Consider the following 20,800-nt stretch of genomic DNA (forward strand, 5'->3'; position numbering starts at 1 on the left):
GACGCAGCGAAACTCTTTATAGCGCTTGTGTCCATTGCTTTTCTTTCATCCACATTTACGGCAAGCTGCGTTTCATCACACTTGTGGCTTTGCTACAGTTCCTGCTGCGATGATAGCATCTACGGACATCAGCTCCGTCAGCGATCAATGTGGGTGTGCTGCTCGCCCTATCTGATAACTACTTTACACGCTGTACCGAAAACGCTATGTTTTAGCGGAATCCCTTGCGGCAAGTCTCGCGTAGTATCTGATCGGTTTGAGCACTGGCAGTCCAGAGCAAGGTACTGGGTTTTCCGAACCAAAGGTATTCTTGGAAAGATACTCTGGTTTGCCATACCTCTGTTGGCAGACAAAGTAAGGCGTTGGACGACTTTCGGCGGTCTAGTGAAACGAATCTACCTGTTCACTTGCGGCCATGAGTTATAGGATATGAGTTTCCTGTACCAATGCTGAATTTGTCGATCGTGCCGATAAGAAGAATTCTGTCTTTTGCAACTAAATGTTTGTTTGGTTTTTTGGTATCGTCCCACGAAGCAACCAACGAGGTTCACCACTGCATTAATTCTTCCGACATTCTTGTGTGGTCCAGCCATTTGATATTTATATAGTGTAAATAGTTGTGCATGAGTATGTTTTGTTTAAATCCGTATTGGATTTTTTGTAATTTATGCATACGATAATAACAATAAAAGCACCACTGATTTCAGTTTTTCTGTTCTTTTTATGCATCCATTGGTTCTTTTGCGCAAACTCTACATGCACACAGTACACGTTTCCAGTTGACATTAGGTTACATGTATACATCACACAACTGTGATCTCGTGTCCACAGAGAAACACATTACAAAAAAAGAAAAATGAAAATGAACATTCAGTTGTGAAAGAAGGAATTTTGCTCATCGGTGTGATAAACGTAATTGAAGTAGCAACTGAGATAGAATGACCGGAAATATTAAGAGTATATATGCTGAATTTTCAGTTAAAATTCCTTGTTCACTTTGAGATTAGGCAGGTGAATCTACAATCTTTTGGTTCACTTACCCATAAAGCCGAGTCTGACTAATTTTACCGTAGTGAGTAATAAGCGAGTTAAATGTGGGAAGCATGTATAGGGGTACCAGGAGGAACCGTCAGTATTCACGGTCGTGACAAGAACTCTGAGCACTTGTCCATCTTCGATAGTGTGAAACAAATCCCTTATACTGCAGGCTCTTTGCTTTCCACGTTTTGAAAGAAGATAGTGTGCACCAAAATAAGAAAAAAAGGTCTAGATAACACATGCTCTAAAATGCATATGTTAAGAGCTACGAGCACTTGTCCAGTAGAAGCGAAAGGAAGGTAAGCACTTCAGAGCCCAAGTTTACTGCTCATTTTATTCTTATTTTGGTCCTTACTACCACCTTTTAAAATATAGAAAATAAAGAGTTTGTAGTAGAAGAGGTTTTTCTCACAGTATCGACGACGAAGAAGTGCCCACAGCTCCTAAGGCATGCATTTTAGAGCCCATGTTTGGTATCGTTTTTTGCTTCGAATATGATCGCTCCTGTCATATCCCTGAAAAATGACCATTCCTCCTCGGACACCCTCTGCATCCCAAGTCTTTTTCGGTACGCTTTCGCAATGTTAGTAACAATCGTTTTCACGACTTTCGTAATCTTTCTACTAGCGTCTCCCCTTGGAGTTTATCAAGTATTTTAGTGACGCTCCCGTACTGATTAAGTGAAGCACTGCCGCACCGCGAAGGTGTTTTATGAATCGTCTGTTCAGTTAATACCACTTGGGGAGATTCCTAGGCTAACGAACAATATTCAAGGGTATCGTAACTGATATCCTTAGTGAACCAATTGCTCTTCCTTTACATTCTTCTAATGTACTTCCCTCACAACTCCACCACAACTCGCTCCGCACCTCGCCATAAGGTAATTTGACGACTGCGCCTTCTCATGCGCATTGTAGTTGTTTATCTTAAGGGTCAGTTGATTGTCTGTACGCCAAACACCTTCAGGCAGGTCCCATATATACAATTTGCAACACTTTCCTAATGATACGACTCCCCAACACAAAGCTGGAGAGTCCGCGAGCAGTCTGAGAGGGCTGCTGGGCTGTCTACCAGCGCGTTTAGAGAATATCTTGAATTGCAACTGTTGTCTCACAGTTCCTTGCGGCAGGTGCAATGATACTGTCAGGTCTGACGATGTCACTCTGTTGAGAACTACGCGCTGAGATCTGCTTGCCTAGACTTCTTAAGTTGGAATTCCATAGTTGCGTGTTTTGTGTACAAGAAGGAAACGCGAAACCGAAACCCAGCCGAGGTACGTGTTGTCCTAGCGAGGCGGGCCTTAATGCGCCTCGGAGAGAGACAATTGCAGCTGTCCGTGTGTCTAAGAAAAATTATGAACGCAACACCGACTGGAATGAATTAAACTGATTCATTGGCAGAAAGAAGGTGCAACAGGTCTACTAGAGAGACTGCATACACCTCGCTTTTCCACCCTGTCCTGAAGTATTGCTGTGCAGTGTGGCATCCGCAACAGGTGGCACTGACGGATGACATCGAAAAAGTTCAAAGAAGGGCAGCTCGTTTTCTATTATCGCGAAGTGGGGGAAATAGTGCGACAGCATGATACGTGAATTGGAGTGGCAATCATTAAAACCAAGGCGTTTGTCGCCCCGACGGGATCTTCTCATGAAATTTCAATCACCAGTTTTCTCTTCGAATCGCGAAAAGGTTCTGCTGGCAGCCACCTACATAGGGAGAAATGATTGTCACGTTAAAATGAGAGAAATCAGGGCTCGCACACAAAAACTTAAGAGCTGGTTTTTCCCGCGCGCCGCTCGATAATGGAACGGTAGAGAGACAGCTTGAAGGTGGTTCATTGAACCCTCTGCTACGCACTTTATTGTGAATAACAGAGTAATCATGTAGATGTAGATACTGATTGAAATTAAAATGTGCCCGTAGAAATGAAATCAGTAGAGATGCGATGACATGAATCGAGGGTTTAATTCAGTTCACGTACATCCGTTTTGGAACTACACGCTCCACCCCCCACACTTCGTTTTCATTTTATATTACGTTCGTTGCATCTCATATCCGCGTCGCACCCCATTGTCGGGTAATCATCTTTGCCAGCAGCCGACCGTCAGGCTGGAATCCGGCATAACCTGTGGTCATCACAGCCAAATTCCTCCTTGCGGCAGGGCTACACACCGATTAAATTCACCAAGTGGTGTTATTCTAGTCCTAAATACCCCGTGGGAAGAACTCCTGGTAGTAGTGACCGAAAAACATTGGCGGAAGCATCAGTGACACTGAAAATTTGACTCAGACCTGGAGGCGTGCTTAAACAGTCCTGTGGTTAAGGCAGCTGCTCTCGATATACAGGAATTACGGGGTTACGGTCTCGATCTGGCATAAATTTTTAGTTTCCCCACAGAAATAGCACCACGTCGCTCAATGTGTTATTCTTGTGTCGAGAGAAGATATGGAAACGAAAGAAGGAACCACGAATCCACAGTGTTACTCTCATTATTGTAACAGTTCCAAAGGTGCAGCTATCTTGTCAGACATCAGTTAACTGTTCCGTATATTGAATGCCATTCGGAATTGAGAAACGCGCCATCGGTTTGAACTCTCCCGCTGACAGCGTTCCGAATCTCGTGAAGGAAATGAGGCGAGGAGCGTTCAACGCATCTTACGGGCGGCCTGCAGACTCTCCTTTACAGTATCGTGTGGGTTAACAGCAGAAACAAGCGTTGTCGAGGGTTATTGTGTTTTATTAACAGTAGCAGACAAACACTTTCTTTGTTGACTGTTCCGAGTGACTTATCGTGCGAGTGTTGTCCGAAGTGAACAACCGTGCCTCGACGCCGAACACAAAACAGACGGCACCAGCACAAGGAGATCGGTACTCACTGCACTGCACTGCACTGCACCGCACGGGCAACACCGTAGCCTGCTCGTTGGCGCTGACTCTGCCGGCGACTGGACGCTCGCAGGTCGCTGCCGCAGCTCTTGGCGCGGCTGGCCAGGTCCCAGTGACGTCACAGCTGATTAAGCGCGCCGTCACAGAACACTCCGCTAGCCTGCGGCGCGGCCTGCTGGTGTGGCGGGCAGCGAGTGGATGGGGGGGGGGGGGAGGGGGGAAGGGGGGGGGCAGGGGACGCGGCACTTGTTGTCCTCTGCTGACGAGTCACGTGCGACTGGCGGGCAATGTGTGAGCGCGTGATCCCGCGACCCGGCAGCTGTCTTATCACAAGTTCCCGAACGCTTTCACCGCCTCTCCGGCAGCAGTATTCATTCACTGAGTTTTCGCGCTGAAACTGCAGTAAACAGTTTCTCTGTCAGAGACAGCAAAGTACTTAGAAGAGCAGTTGAACGGAATGGATAGTGTCTTGAAAGGAGGATATAAGATGAACATAAAAAAAAGCAAAACGAGGATAATGGAATGTAGTCGAATTAAGTCGGGTGATGCTGAGGGAATTAGATTAGGAGATGAGACACTTAATGTAGTAAAGGAGTTTTGCTATTTGGGGAGCAAAATAACTGATGATGGTCGAAGTAGAGAGGATATACAATGTAGGCTGGCAATGGCAAGGAAAGCGTTTGTCAAGAAGACAAATTTGTTAACATCGAGTATAGATTTAAGTGTCAGGAAGTCGTTTCTGAAAGTATTTGTATGGAGTGTAGCCATGTATGGAAGTGAAACATGGACAATAAATAGTTTGGACAAGAAGAGAATAGAAACTTTCGAAATGTGGTGCTACAAAAGAATGCTTAAGATTAGGTGGGTTGATATTATAACTAATGATGAGGTATTGGATAGGATTAGGGAGAAGAGAAGTTTGTGGCACAACTTGAAGAAAGGATTGCTTGGTAGGACATGTTCTGATGCATCAAGGGATCACCAATTTAGTATTGGAAGGCAGCGTGGAGTGTAGAACTCGTAGAGGGAGACCAAGAGATGAATACACTAAACAGATTCAGATGGATGTTGGTTGCAGTAGGTACTGGGAGATGAAGAAGCTTGCACAGGATAGAGTAGCATGGAGAGCTGCATCAAACCAGTCTCAGGACTGAAGAGCACAACAACAACAACTGACCCTGCGACATAAAAAAGGACGCACTACGAAAGAGTTATGCAGATTGTTTATGTAAAATTGATGCTCATTCATATATCGACGGAAAATGCAAAACTGTAACTTTTGGCTGCCGACGGTTGAATGTTTGACACTGCAGCGCAGTTTACTGCACAATTGCCAATGACAGTTAACAGGAGATACGTTGAAACCAGGGCGTAAGGTCTTTGCGAACTGCATTTTGTTTACTCAGTTGGACTGTGAGTACGCCTCGCAGACGGGCGCGTGAACAATATAAGCCGATGTCAGCGTTTGAGAAGGTCTCTCAAACAGGCCACTTGAAGTAATCGGCGGATCACTCGACATTTGAATAGGAGCTGCGCCATTGCACGACGATTTTGGCAGGAATGGGTGAACAATGACAGAAGAGGAAGCGGTCGATCTAGGGACACGACCGAACACGAGGATCCAGAAATTGTCAGAGAGGCACTCAAAGCCCCAGATTCATCATTATGATCAATCCAAACCGCAACAGGTGTTGTAGTGACGATAAGGACCACTAATAGGCGACCTATAGAAAGGAAGCTGAGTGAAACCTGGTAATCAAGGAACGCAGGATTGGGTTACGATTGTGGACGGGGCCGTAATCAGTTACTGTTGGTTCGCTTTTGCAATTACATACGTTTATTTCAAAATGGTAATTCCAGACTCAGCAATAAATAAAGATATCACGTGTTATTAATGAAGGAATAAACAACTGTGTAATTAATAGTGCTTTCAGTGCATTACAATTTACCAAATGAGCTTAAAATACAGACATAGCAATGTTTTAAAAATAAGCCAATGTGATCCCAAGTAGAATTTTAAGGCAACACGGCTTAAGGCCTTTAACGCCAGGAACGTCAATTATTTAAAAAAAATTAATAAACTTACTGTAAAACAGCAATGCAATGGCAAGGTTAGTTTAAAAAGACAGGCAACTGACCACCAAACAGGTGAGACTAAATGATGGTGAACTTGGTACCACCTGCTGTAACGCCAAGAATGGCAATAATATAAAAAATGTAGAAACATACAATAAAACACAAGGGCCAGTCACAGACGGTGCACCAGGAATCGACCTCTGAGTAGGTCCGACAAAAAAACATTTTCGTGAGTGTTGAGATAGGCAGGCGAGAGTTAGTTGCATCCACTTCACAGGATGGTAACTCAGACTAGTGGCAGTCTACCGAATGACTAATGATAATCTTGCTGAGGCGACCTCACGTCTAATAAACCAAATGCAAAGATGTAAAAATACGCCATAGCCCGAACCGGCGGTCTGGACTCCGTCCGCAGAATACTGTGCTTAGAGCGCTCAGGGCGAGAAAGGAATCACTGCCACCAGAGTAGAAGAATCTCCAACTAACCTACAATCAAGAAAGCTGTCAAAACTACACGCCTCACCGGACAGCAGCGGCAAGAAAAGGAAACGTACACTGCCGTTACGTACACTAACCCCCGGGGCTGGTAACTGGGGCGTTAGTGGCACGAGGCAGGAGAAACACCGCTTGTTGAATTTAACAAATAGTAACACCCTGAATGCAATAAAGTAATTAGAAGCCCAGGAAAGCTAATCAGATCCAATTTCGCCGGCCGGAGTGGCCGAGCGGTTCTAGGTGCTACAGTCTGAAACCGACCGCAGTGGTCGCAGGTTCAAATCCTGCTTCGGGCATGGGTGTGTGTGATGTCCTTAGGCTAGTTAGGTTTAAGTAGTTCTAAGTTCTAGGGGACTGATGACTCAGCAGTTAAGTCCACAGAGCTCAGACCCATTTGAACCATTTTTGAACCAGATCCACCCTCCCCAACACTCAGTGCTTTTCACCTAGGCAACACTACGAGCAGCAACACGAACCCAAGTCACTGGAGAATCGCAAGATCTTGCAATGGTGGAGGTTTCTCTACCTGAATCCAAATGTACTCAACTTGAAACTTGCAGGATCCGGTTTACCACGAGGTCGTGCACCCTCGTGACCACAGGGCTTCGATCCGGCAGTCCACGAGCACCACCAGCGGTCTACATCTACATCTACTTGACTACTCTGCAATTCACATGTAAGTGCTTCGCAGAGGGTTCATCGAACCACAATCATACTATCTCTCTCCCATTTCACTCCCGAACAGCGCGCGGGAAAAACGAACACCTAAACCTTTCTGTTCGAGCTCTGATTTCTCTTATTTTATTTTGATGATCATGTAGGTTGGGCTCAACAAAATATTTCCGCATTCGTAAGAGAAAGTTGGTGACTGAAATTTCATAAATAGATCTCGCCGCGACGAAAAACGTCTTTGCTTTAAGGACTTCCATCCCAACTCGCGTATCATATCTGCCACACTCTCTCCCCTATTACGTGATAACACAAAACGAGCTGCCCTTTTTTCCGCCCTTTCGATGTCCTCCGTCAATCCCACCTGGTAAGGATCCCACACCGCTCAGCAATACTCTAACAGAGGACGAACGAGTGTAGTCTAAGCTGTCTCTTTAGTGGACTTGTTGCATCTTCTAAGTGTCCTGCCAATGAAACGCAACCTTTGGCTTGCGTTCCCCACAATATTATCTATGTGGTCTTTCCACCTGAAGTTGTTCGTAATTTTAACACCCAGGTACTTAGTTGAATTGACAGCCTTGAGAATTGTACTATTTATCGAGTAATCGAATTCCAACGGATTTCTTTTGGAACTCATGTGGATCACTTCACACTTTTCGTTATATATCATCAACTGCCACCTGCCACACCATACAGCAATCTTTTCTAAATCGCTTTGCAACTGATACTGGCCTTCGGATGACCTTACTAGACGGTAAATTACAGCATCATCCGCGAACAACCTAAGAGAACTGCTCAGATTGTCACCCAGGTCATTTATATAGATCAGGAACAGCAGAGGTCCCAGGACGCTTTCCTGGGGAACACCTTATATCACTTCAGTTTTACTCGATGATTTGCCGTCTATTACTACGAACTGCGACCTTCCTGACAGAAAATCACGAATCCAGTCGCACAACTGAGACGATACCCTATAAGCCCGCAGCTTGATTAGAAGTCGCTTGTGAGGAACGGTGTCAAAACCTTTCCGGAAATAGAAATACGGAATCAACTTGAGATCCCCTGTCGATAGCAGCCATTACTTGGTGCGAATAAAGAGCTAGCTGCGTTGCACAAGAACGATGTTTTCTGAAACCATGCTGATTACGTATCAATAGATCGTTCCCTTCGAGGTGATTCATAATGTTTGAATACAGTATATGCCCCAAAACCCTACTGCAAACCGAGGTCACTGATATAGGTCTGTACTACCCTCCTTAAACACTGGTGCGATCTGCGCAATTTTCCAATCTGTAGGTACAGATCTATCGGTGAGTGAGCGGTTGTACATGATTGCTAAGTAGAGAGCTATTGTATCAGCGTAATCTGGAAGAAACCTAATCGGTATACAATCTGGACCTGAAGACTTGCCCGTATCAAGCGATTTGAGTTGGTTTGCAACCCCTAAGGTATCTACTTCTAAGAAAATCATGCTAGCAGCTGTTTGTGTTTCAAATTCTGGAATATTCCATTCGTCTTCTCTGGTGAAGGGATTTCGAAAAATTGCGATCAATAACTCCGCTTTAGCGGCACAGTCGTCGGTAACAGTACCATCGGCACTGCGCAGCGAAGGTATTGACTGCGTCTTGCCGCTTGTGTACTTTACATATGACCAGAATTTCTTCCGATTTTCTACCACATTTCGAGGCAATGTTTCGTTGTGGAACCTATTAAAGGCATCTCGTATTGAAGTCCGTGCCAAATTTCGCGCGTCTGTAAATTTTAGCCAATCTTTGGGATTTCGCGTTTTTCTGAACTTCGCATGCTTTTTCCGTTGTCTCGGCAACAGCGTTCGGACCTGTTTTGTGTACCACGGGGGATCAGTTCCATCTCTTACCAATTCATGAGGTATGAATCTCTCAATTGCTGTTGCTACTATATCTTTGAATGTGAGCCACATCTCGTCTACATTTGCATAGTCAGTTCGGAAGGAATGGAGATTGTCTCTTAGGAAGGCTTCTAGTGACACTTCATCCCGGCATGTTCTCGCACTGTGCGGACCTGGTTACTCCTGAGTCCCCAACCAAAGTGCACACTGACATGACCCGGAAGAACCACGATGTCGCCTCAATGATGGGGCCACAGTTACTACATATACAGGGTGTTACAAAAAGGTACGGCTAAACTTTCAGGAAACATTCCTCACACATAAAGAAAGAAAATATGTTATGTGTCCGGAAACGCTTACTTTCCATGTTAGTGCTCATTTTATTACTTCTCTTCAAATCACATTAATCATGGAATGGAAACACACAGCAAAAGAATGTACCAGCGTGACTTCAAACACTTTGTTACAGGAAATGGTCAAAATGTCCTCCGTTAGCGAGGATACATGCATCTACCCTCCGTCGCCATGGAATCCCTGATGTGCTGATGCAGCCCTGGAGAATGGCGCATTGTATCACAGCCGTCCACAGTATGAGCACGAAGAATCTCTACATTTGGTACTTGGGTTGCGTAGACAAGAGCTTTCAAATGCCCCCATAAATGAAAGTCGAGAGGGTTGAGGTCAGGAGAGCGTGGAGGCCATGGCATTGGTCCGCTTCTACCAATACATCGGTCACCGAATCTGTTGTTGAGGAACGTACAAACGCTTCGACTGAAATGTGCAGGAGCTCCATCGTGCATGAACCACATGTTGTGTAGTACTTGTAAAGGCACATTTTCTAGCAGCACAGGTAGAGTATCCCGTATGAAATCATAACAACGTGCTCCATTGAGCGTAGGTGGAAGTACATACTGACGAAACTAAAATGAGCTCTAACATGGAAATTAAGCGTTTCCGGACACATGTCCACATAACATCTTTTCTTTATTTGTGTGTGAGGAATGTTTCCTGAAAGTTTGGCCGTACCTTTTTGTAACACCCTGTAGATAACAGCCGCTGCTGCCACTAGCAGACAGGCAACGCTTGCGAAACCAAATAGCGCCAGTCAACACTAGAAGAAGACAAGCAACCACAACCATGTCAACTAAACGATACGATCTGGCCTCCATCAGAGGACAGAAACCTACAAACAGCACCAACGCGACCCACAGCACGGCTTACTGAGCTCACGGCACGTTAAGACAACTACTATTGATCTCTGTACGCCAACGGCGCCGTTTGCAATGACGTTGAACGTTTTCGGGCTGGAATCTGATTGACTGGAGTACAGTTGTCTCCAGCAATTAGTTCTGCTCCGAACTGAGCCCCGGTGACCTGGAAAGTCGTGACTGGAGACACTCCGGACGGCGGTGGAATACTAACCTGATTGTCGCCCGTCATTATGGCCGACAACCAGGAGTGATGGCGTTGGGTGTGATATCTTTTCGTAGCAGAACCGCTTTGGTATTCATGCCGCGGCACCTTTAAACTACAGCGCTACTTCGACAATGTTGTGTGCCTCGTTCTGTTGCGCTTCACGCAAGCTATCCTGGGCTTACATTTCAGCAAGGTAATGTCCGTCCGCACCCGGCAAGAGTTTCTACTGCCTGTCTCAGTGCTTGCCAAACCATACCTTGGTCAGCAAGATAGCCAGATCTCTCAACTAAGAACGTTCTAGTCAGCTTGGGATTTTGACCATCTAACGCGAGAGAATTTGACACGATATCCCTCAGAAGGGACTTGAGCTTAGAACATTTTCGTACCGCGAAGTCGCATGGAACTTGTGATTTTCAGCAGTTGGGTGCCGCTGGATTTTGAAGAATTCTCCGTGATGCGTTTGTGAGACTTGTGAAAATTTCGCGCACGAGTGTAACTTAGAATACTTTCGTACCACGAAACTCTGAACAACTGCTGTGCGACATAGTGATTTCAGCTTGCGTTTGGACTTCGGATTGTGTTTGGTCTATTATTATTATTTTTTGTTTTGAGAAGTATCCTCCGCTCGGAACTTTGTTCATATTGGGGTATCAGCTATTTTAAAAGAAACATTAAGTGTATAATTGCTGAATGATTGTGATTAATATTTGAGTGGCGCTGTTGAACTAACTCGGTAAATATCTGAGGTCAAATCAAGAACACTTAGTCAAATCTGTCCTGAACTAGTTAAAATAAACTCCAGTTAGTTAAAAATGTGTTGTGTTCACTAAAAATTATCCCTGCCTGCTAACATTCGTTTTTATAAACTTGACATTAATTTAAAATTACTAGGGATAGTGCAGCGGATGTGGTTGGCACCCCTCAGACCTAACGTAGCCAATGTAGCTAATAGGTCCAACCACATTTTACGGAACCTCAAGGGGATGCATGCTATGTAGGTGCTTGGGTGATAATTGTTTTTGTTTTGTTTTGTTTTTGAACTAAAATTATTGTGATCACCCAGTGCAACCAGTCGCGATCTCGCGCTTAGAGAGAAACCGCAGCACGTCGCAAATGGTTTTCTCGACCCAGCGAAGCTCGGAAATGGGTATTTCTCGTCCGTAGTAGCTCGCACTTCAACTACTCTGTCAGTCAGTACCAACACGAATAACTGCTTACATAAGGGCTAGAAGTAGACCAACGTGTTACTGACTTGCTCAGTTCGTGAAGCCTTTTCTCTTGAATAAAACAGCCAATTTTTCTGAATTTTTTTCTGAAATAGTAGTCATAACAACATCACATCTACAAGTCTCCTATTTTTTCTGTGTAATTTCCTGTGGCTCATTGTCATGGAGCACGTCTTTCTATTGGAGACTTGTGAAAATTTCGCACCACGAAACTCTGCACAACCGCTGTGCGACATAGTGATTTCAGCTTGCGTTTGGACGCCACTTCGGCAACTTGCGTATCCCTAGGACACCCATGTTATCCAACCAGGGAAAAGGGATCTACAATTTAAGGTGGAACCATATATCGTTTATGGTGAATGTCTACATCACTGAGATATGAATGCTAGTTTAAGAGGCAGACTGAAATATCCGTGTTGCCACCTTTCGATTTCCAGGCGAGCCGCTTGCCGAGCAGCAGTACGAACGATTCGCTGGCTGGTCCACAGATGATGTCGTGCGCAAAGTGTGTGTAAGAAGAACGTCAAGACTCCACAGAAGGTAGTTCCACAGATAGAAATGCTGAATCACTGCACAGCAGAGATAACTCAGTTTCAGTGTTTTGCTGCTGTGTTCTTTCAGTGTATGGGCGATGCGTCAGCCGTCACACCTGGTCCTATGAAGCCGCATTTTCCCCAGGAGCAGGAATTTTCAGCAGCGAATAGGTAAGGCACCCAACGCACACCGTCGTCCTCTCGCACAGACAGAAGATGGTTCAAATGGCTCTTAGCACTATGGGACTTAACATCTGAGGTCATCAGTCTCGTAGACTTAGAAATACTTAAACCTAACTAACCTAAGGACAGCACACACATCCATGCCCGAGGCAGGATTCGAACATGCGACCGTAGCAGCAGCGCGGTTCCTAACTGAAGCGCCTAGAATCCCTCGGCCACAACAGCCGGCGAGCCTGAAAAGCGAAGGTGTTTTCTGACAGATCGCAATGCTTAGTGCGTCAACGTTTTACTTCAGAAGTGACAGGCCAGCAGGTTTCGGACGAGTGTAATGCGTTGTATGTACGCTGCGTTTTAGTGCAGAAATTGCTGCAAATCAGGTCACGTTCGGGTGCAAAATGGCTACAAAGTGTGCTAGAAACCTACAATTGTGTTTCAGTGTCGAGAGAGATAGACTGTTAATTGATGCAGTGTCACAAACCTGTTAGAAGAAGGGAAAAGAATAGAATAAAAATTATGGGAGAATACGGGCTTGGCAGTAGGAATGACTAGGATTGAGTTATGCAATACTTTTCACCTGGCAATAGCAAGAAAATTGTTCAGAAATGACAAGAAGAGGAGATATGTTTGGAAGAGCCCGGAGATATGGAAGGATTCCAGCTGGAAAATTTCATGGTCTGACGGGGATTCAGAAATCAGATACTAGATTGTAGGGCGTTCTTAGTAGTGAATATAAAGTGAGATCGTGAGTTAGTAATGATGAACAGTAGACTGAAGTTCCAGAGACTTGTTCGGAAGGATTAACGTGGAAAGAAGAGAGATATTGAAACACTGAGGAATGATGGGGTGCATTTGAAGTATTCTAAGACTGTGGATACTGTGATAAGGAACACTACAGAAAGCAGTTCAGTTAAGAGGAATAAACATCTCTAAAAGAGAAATGACAGACGTTGGACAGATAGACATAGGAACAAGGAATGAAACGGCGAAGAAACCTTGAGTAACAGAATAAATACTTTGACTGATCGACGAAAGAAGAAACTACAAACATTTTCAGGAAAAGACAGAAATACAGCTATATAACTCACTTAAGAGTAATACATATAAAATGCAGGAAGCCCAAGTGAAATGGCTGCAGGAAAAATTTGAACAAATCGAAAAAGAAATGTCGTTGGAAGGACTGATTCAGCATATAGAAAAGTCAAAACAGCCTTCGGAGAAATAAAAAGCAAGGGCGGCAACAGTAAGAGTGTAGCAGTGAGAATTCCCCTGTTGAGCGCAAAGGAGAGAGCAGGTAGAAAGTGTGCACTGAACAGGGGGAGGAACTGTCTGACGACCTGAGAGAACATCATCCACACAAACCCGAAGAAAGCAAGTGCAAATAAGTGCGAGAATTATCGCACAATGAGTGTAATAGCTTACGCATCCAAGTTAGTTAAAAGAATAATAAACAGAAGAATGGAAAAGAAAAATGAGGATCTGTTAGATGTCAATCAGTTCGGCTTTACGAAAGATGACGACGTTACACTCGATAATGGAAACAAGAGTTCAGAAATATCAAGACACATTCATAGGATCTGTCGACTTACAGGCTGCCAATTATTAAACTATATGAAATAAAGTTCTACGTAATAACTTCTAAACGGTATGCGTTAGGGCGTTCAAACTGCACTGTTGGCCACGGGGCAAGATTGGAATTTATGGTGTGGTTTAGCGACGAACCCACTTCCATTAGGATACGTTTTGTCAATAAGCAAAATTGTCGCATTTGGGGGACTGAGGATCCGCATTTCGCGATTCAGAAGTCTCTTCGCTCAACGGGTGACTGTGTGGTGTGCAACGTCCAGTCCTTGTTGGTACGGCGACTACCGAGCGCTACGTGAAGGTTTTGAAAGATGATTTTATCCCCATTATCCAGAGTGATCCTGATTTCGACAAGATGTGGTTCATGCAAGACGGAGCTTGATGTCGTCGAAGCAGGAGAGTGTTTAATGTCCTGGAAGAGCACTTTGTGGAGCGCGTTCTGGCTCTGGGGTATCCAGAGGCCTTCGGCATAGGCCTCGATTGGCCGTCATAATCTCTTTTTTGTGGGCCCTTATTAAAGACGAGGCGTATAATAATAACCCCAAAACCACAGCTGAGCCAAGAACAGCCATTCAGGAGGCGCTCGACAGCATCGATGTTCCGACACTTCAGCGGGTCATGCAGAATTTTTCTGTTCGTCTGCGCCACATCATCGCCAATGATGGCAGGCATATCGAACATGTCGTAACCTAAATCCGAATATCTGCAGTGACGTTTACGTGTTGAATAAAGTGTGTGCATGTCGTAGTTTGTAGCAAATTTACGTTTTTTTTCATATAGTTCAATAATTGTCACCCTCGAATGTATTTTATTCCAGTCTTTGATCACAATATCAATTCTTTCGAGGATGACCGGTTTCAGTTAGTAATGACCATCCTAAGATCTACAATATAAAAATATACACACCTAGTGATCTATGTGTCTTTCAACACAATACAGCATTACGTATCACAATATACTATCATACAACCAGGGAAATATACAGATAAAATATGGTAAAACGTACCTTTTCTACAGCATGTCCTCTACTGATAAGGTCGTAACGGCATCGTCAAAACATATAAAAATACTCAGCATAACATCGTCACACAGATCTAAAATAAGGTGTAGAATAGGCCACAGCGTCCACACAGTCAGTTTTGCTACTGGCTACTGAAGTACAGTGGCGACAAGAAATATGTTTGCTTACATCCTAGATAGATGTCGCTACTGTGGGCTTAGATGTAGTCATCATTTACGTAAGAAAAACACATTAGGTAAAATACATGTAGCAGACTTTTAAGTATTGATAACTATTATAGAAACCAATTGTGATACTGCAAAAGACGAATAAAGTTACACATATAATATTATTAAAAGGAAATATATAAAGATAATAGGTCTGACACTTTTATGGTGAATTTACGGTCAAAAATTAATGTACGTATTACATTGCCTGTAGCAACCTATAAATTACCTAGGACAGATAAAATGTCTATGTGACAGCTGAAGAAAAGGCAGATCATTGGATCACTGTTCATATACGCAACTATGTCGCAGCTGGTGAATTGTCATCCTGTATAAAAACATTCAACAATGTAAAACGCTGCAGGATGTTCGAAATTCTGAGAAAAGTGTTAGTAAACCATAGGAAAAGATTTGTGATTACAAATGTATGAGAAACGCGACGGAACAATAAGAATAGAAGACCAAGAACGAAGTGATAGGTTTAAAATGTTGTGTAAGGCAAGGATGCAGTCTTTTGCCCTTACTGTTCAATCTAAACATCGGAGAAGAAATCATAGCTATAAAAAAAAGTTGAAGAGTGCGATTAAAACTCTGGATGAAGGGGTATCAATGATAGGATTCGCTGATGGCATTGGTATCCTTACTGGATGTGAGGAACAATTGCAGGATCTGTCGAATGGGATGAACAATCGAATGAGTAAAGACTAAGGATCGAGAATAAACTGGAAGAAGACGAAATTAATGAGAAGCAGCAGAAATGAGGTTAGTGATGGACTTAACGTCAAAAATGGGGACCATGAAGTAGACGAAGTTAAGAAATTCTGTACATTGGAAGCAAAATAACCTATGACGCATGAAGCAAGTAGGACATAAAAATCAGACTAGCACAGGCAAAGAGGCCATTCTTGGCCAAAACACGTCTGTTGGCTTCAAACATAGGCTTTAATTTGAGGAAGACATTTCTGCGAATGTGCGTTCGGAGCACAGCATTGAGTGGTAGTGAGTCATGGAATGTGGGGAAACCGGAACAGAAGAGAATCAGAGCGTTTGGAATGTGGTACTAACGTTGAAAATTAATTCGACTGATAAGGTAAGGAACGAGGAGGTTCTCCGCACAATCGACGAGGAAAGGAATGTATGAAAAATATTAACAAGGGGCTGGATTCGTCCATACATCAGGGAATAACATCCATGGTACTAGAGGGAGCTGTGGAGGGTGAAAACCGTAGGGGAAGACAAAGATTGGAACACTTCCAACAAGTAATTGAGGTCGGAGGGTCCAAGTGTTACACTGAGGTGAGGAGGTTAGCATAGGAGAGGAATTCGTGGCAGACAGGAGCGAACCAGTCACAAGACTGACGAAGCGAAAAAGAAAAAAAAAATTCTAGAAGAATCAAACAGATTATTGCTTCCTCCAACGTATATTTCGCGAAAAGTTTATGAAGGTATAGTTAGAGAGACTGGAGCTTTCGCTGGGGCCTAGCAACAAGCGTTCTCCCTGTTAACCATTCACTACGGGAACAATGAAGGGGCAAGTTGAAGCTGGGCACACAGAGAAGAGTGCACTCGCAAGACGACGTGAGGCAGCCTCTGCAGGAAAAATACTGATCTAGAGAGTTCTCCTCACTGAATACACACGAAAAGTTCCGACTTCTATTCGACACAAGAGGATTGTGCTGCACTGGAGGCAAGGAGCACCTGAAGATCAAATACGGAAGTTTTGGCAAAGTTTACAACCGTGATTCTGATAGTGAACAACTACTGGCAGAAACTTCGGACTGTACGATACTGCTGTCAAGCTGTAATTCCATCATACAATCGAGACCGGAATGATACTTTCACTGCCTCCTTAAATATGGTAAGGAAACTGTCTTCCAGAATTTAGAAGTAACTGACAAGTCGCCGTCTCCATTGCTAGTTGCGAGAAGTCGTTTGGCAAGCCTTCGCTCATACTTTCGTACGTCAGAGTACCTATGGGACAAAATTGGCGCGATGAAATTTCCCTGGTTAATACTGAAAGTGCTTGTTCTCTGAGCTAAAACGATGTACAAACCAATTTTAAAAACTGATTTTTTTCCTATTTATTCTCTATAGGAACACAACTTTAATTTTAAAGCTTCCTGTTATTAAATGACAGGTAACTAAGCAGCAGTTAGCAACAGACAAACAATAAGAATAATTAAGTTATTATTCTTACTTATTTAAGTTTCGCTTCATAGAAATTCCAGTACAACTTAAAAGTGTAGACGGTTTTCTTGGCTTGGAGTTTGGAATTTAACGTTTGATGAGTTTTGCCTTGAGTCGATTTAGCCTAGTTGCGCCACTGGTGCAGATTCATGATGGGATTCTTCAAGTTTTAACGGTCGGAGAAAGAATATTCCGTCTTCTTCGACACACAATATTCCGGAATTCGAATGACAAACATTTGCCAACATGAGTAAAAATGGTTCAAATGGCTCTGAGCACTAAGGGACTTAACATCTTAGGTCATCAGTCTCCTAGAAGTCAGAACTACTTAAACCTAACTAACCTAAGGACATCAGACACATCCATGCCCGAGGCAGGATTCGAACCTGCGACCGTAGCAGTCCCGTGGTTGCGGACTGCAGCGTCTAGATCCGCACGGCCACCGCGCCCGGCTGCCAACATGAGTAATTTGAAAGTAGATACCCTCTGTGCAGCAAAGCGATTGAGTCACGTAATAATGGAAAGTCTTCCGCTGCAGACCGTGTACTCATTACGTTTATTTCGGAGTATGCTGACGAAATAGCTACATTTTTAGCAGTCATGTACAGCCGCTCGCTGGACGATAGATCCGTACCTAAAGACCGGCAACTTACACGAATGACACCAAAACCCAAGAGAGTAAACAGAAGTAATCCGCTGAACTGTGGAGGTAGATTGGTGGCAGGATTTTGGAGCACATACTGTTTCCCAATATTATGAAAGATCTCGAAGATAACGATCTATTGACACATAACCAGCGCGGATTCAGAAAATAATAGTGTTCTCGAACTCAATTGGCCCTGTATTCACACGAAGTTATGACTGCTATTTACGGTAGATCTCAAGTTTATTCCATATTTCTAAGTTTCCAGAAGGCTTTTGACGCAGTTCCTCACAAGCAGATTTTAATCAAAAAGTTTGCCTATGAAGTATCGTCTCAGCTTTGTATCTGGATTTGTGATTTCCTATCAGAAATGTCATAGTTCGTTGCAACTAACGATAAGTCATTTAGTGAAACCTAAACTGTTTATGGTGATCTCAAAAGAAGCGTTATGGACCCTCTGCCGTTCTTAATCCATCCAAAAGTTTTAGAAAACAATCTGAGCTGCTGTTTTAGACTGTTTGCAGGTATTTTTCTGTCGTTTAGCGTCTAGTAAAGTCGTCAGATGATCAAGACGTATTAGAAAATGGTTTCGAAAAGACATCTAGACGGTGTGAAAAATGAGAATGGACACTTAACAAAAAAAACTGCCAGATCCTCCATATGAGCACTGAAAATCGTTAAATTTCGATTACACGATAAATCAAGCATATTTAAAGGTTGTCGATTCATATAAGTATCTAGGAATTACAAGTATGAACAACTAAATTTGAAACCATCACATAGAAAATACTGTGGGGAAGGCAAACCAAGACTGCCTTCTGTTGCCAGAAGCATTGCTACACGGTGTGGGATTCTTACCAGGCAGAACTGACGGAGAACATCGAATAAGTTCAAAAAAGAGCAGCCCGTTTCGCATTATCAGGAAGTAGCCGAGAAAGTGTTATCAATATGATAAGTGAATTCGGGTAGCAATCTAAGATAAAAACGATTTTCGTTGGGGGCGAAATCTTTTCATGAAGTTAAAATTACTAACTCTCTCCTCCAAATGGCAAAATATTTTGTTGACTCTTACCTACAGAGAGAGAAATAGTCGTGATAAAATAAGACAAATCGGAGCTCTCACAGAAAACTTAAGTGTTCATTGTTGGCACGTGAGATTCGAGAGTGGAATAGTAGAGAAATACTATAAAAGTGGTTCTATGAACTCTCTGTCCAACAATGAAGTGTGAATTGCACAATAAGCGTTTACAGTTGCTGTAAATCTTGACAATGACTAGAAAGCTCTCAGCTGAATTATAAGAAGAATGAATCATGATATCTCGGATGCACGACGTAAACCTGATAAAATGATGTGTTATTGATCAGCAAGAAAGAGGTTGAAACCAGTGTTGGGAAGTAATAATAGTTTATTGCTGAATGCTAAATTAGGGATCTTGTAACAAAGACGGGTCGTGTGTTACACAACACATGACCTGGCGTACGTACAAATTTACTTCAGTCACAAGTAAATTGTTTGAACTGAAAATGGATGATGACATTTTTTCCCTTACGTAATGATGATCGCAGCTGCAAACAAAGCGGATTACATTCTAATGTGGAAAAGCCCAAGATAACATTTCTCAAGTGGCTACGATTACTTATCTTATTGACTAGAAACTACGTAAACATCAACGTTTGGCATTGAAGAAATATGTAGATAACTTAGAATGAAAATAATAATTAGTATTCTAGAGTAGAAGTTCGCACCTCACTTACGGCATTGTTACTGAGATCGACGTCAGCAGTAAAGGTGAAATTTTAAGATATTTTAGGTTCAGCAGTTTCTAGCCTCCAATCGTTTAAGCCGCTGACCGTTCTGTTTCAAATCTCCGATATACTTTCCTTCTGGTGGCCTCTCTTTTTCCTTTCTTTCTCATTAGACTTACAACTTTTACTCACTCAGTCAGCACCGTTGTTCGGCTCTAACGTATTTTGAAGAGAACTTTCCAATCAGAAACAGTGTGAAAAGCTCGTGAGGGTGTTGCAAGGGAGTTTGTGCTGAGAAATAACTGTTTAAAAAAATTCAGTACTTTACGCCGTTTCCGATTTAATTAGCATCGAAGTTAGCTAGTCAGACCGTTGCGTGCAATTTCAAGCGGCTGGCCAGGTACAGCTTAGTTTCTGTTGTTCTCGCTGGCTCAGGTTTGATTCTTACTACAGACCCCTGTAAAATTTTCGTACCGCTCTCTTGGTGAGTTTTAGGAAACCAAACTAACAGCATGTTTGGTGACACCGTCTATGGCAGACCGCTTGATTTTGCGCGCGTAACTTCAATGCTGATTGATTCGGAAACGGCGCAACGTATCGAATTTTTTCTTAACAATTATTTCCCAACACAACATATCCTACAACACCTTTACAAGCTTTTCACACTGTTTCTGGCCACCCTGTATATGAGCTCACGTTTACATCTTTTTAGATGCACACAAAATTTCAGAAGATCGAAGTATTAACAGCAAGAATAGCCAATGATGTTTATAAAGAAATTCTTAATTGGTTTTTTACACACGGGCTAACTTTAACTATGAGTAGTCACTGTTCCTCCAGTTTTATATTGCGAAAAAAACTTCACCTTCATCTAATGTAAGAGTACGAATGACAAATAAAAAACAAGTTGGAAAGTTCTAAATTATTATTGTGTTTATTAATTAACATTAAACTCGAAACGCCAAACAACAGACATACTAAAGCGGTTAGAGTCAGCTACTTTTACCATAACGATCATTGCAAGTT

The 20,800-nt window shown here is 43.1% G+C and overlaps 1 protein-coding gene across 2 annotated transcripts in view; it reads right to left on the bottom strand.

Moving 5' to 3' along the window:
- The window catches only part of LOC126277925 (protein croquemort-like), a 220,827-nt gene extending 216,719 nt beyond the window's left edge, over positions 1 to 4,108 (bottom strand). Inside the window, exon 1 of one of the 2 annotated variants that reach the window (XM_049977502.1) lies at positions 3,916 to 4,108. The gene's annotated coding sequence lies outside the window, so the exon portion shown is untranslated. The remainder of the gene's footprint in view (positions 1 to 3,915) is intronic. The other variant, XM_049977501.1, reaches the window with a different exon arrangement.
- Positions 4,109 to 20,800: the final 16,692 nt, after the last annotated feature.

This window comes from Schistocerca gregaria, chromosome 6, assembly GCF_023897955.1.
Source record: "Schistocerca gregaria isolate iqSchGreg1 chromosome 6, iqSchGreg1.2, whole genome shotgun sequence".
Taxonomy (NCBI): domain Eukaryota; kingdom Metazoa; phylum Arthropoda; class Insecta; order Orthoptera; family Acrididae; genus Schistocerca; species Schistocerca gregaria.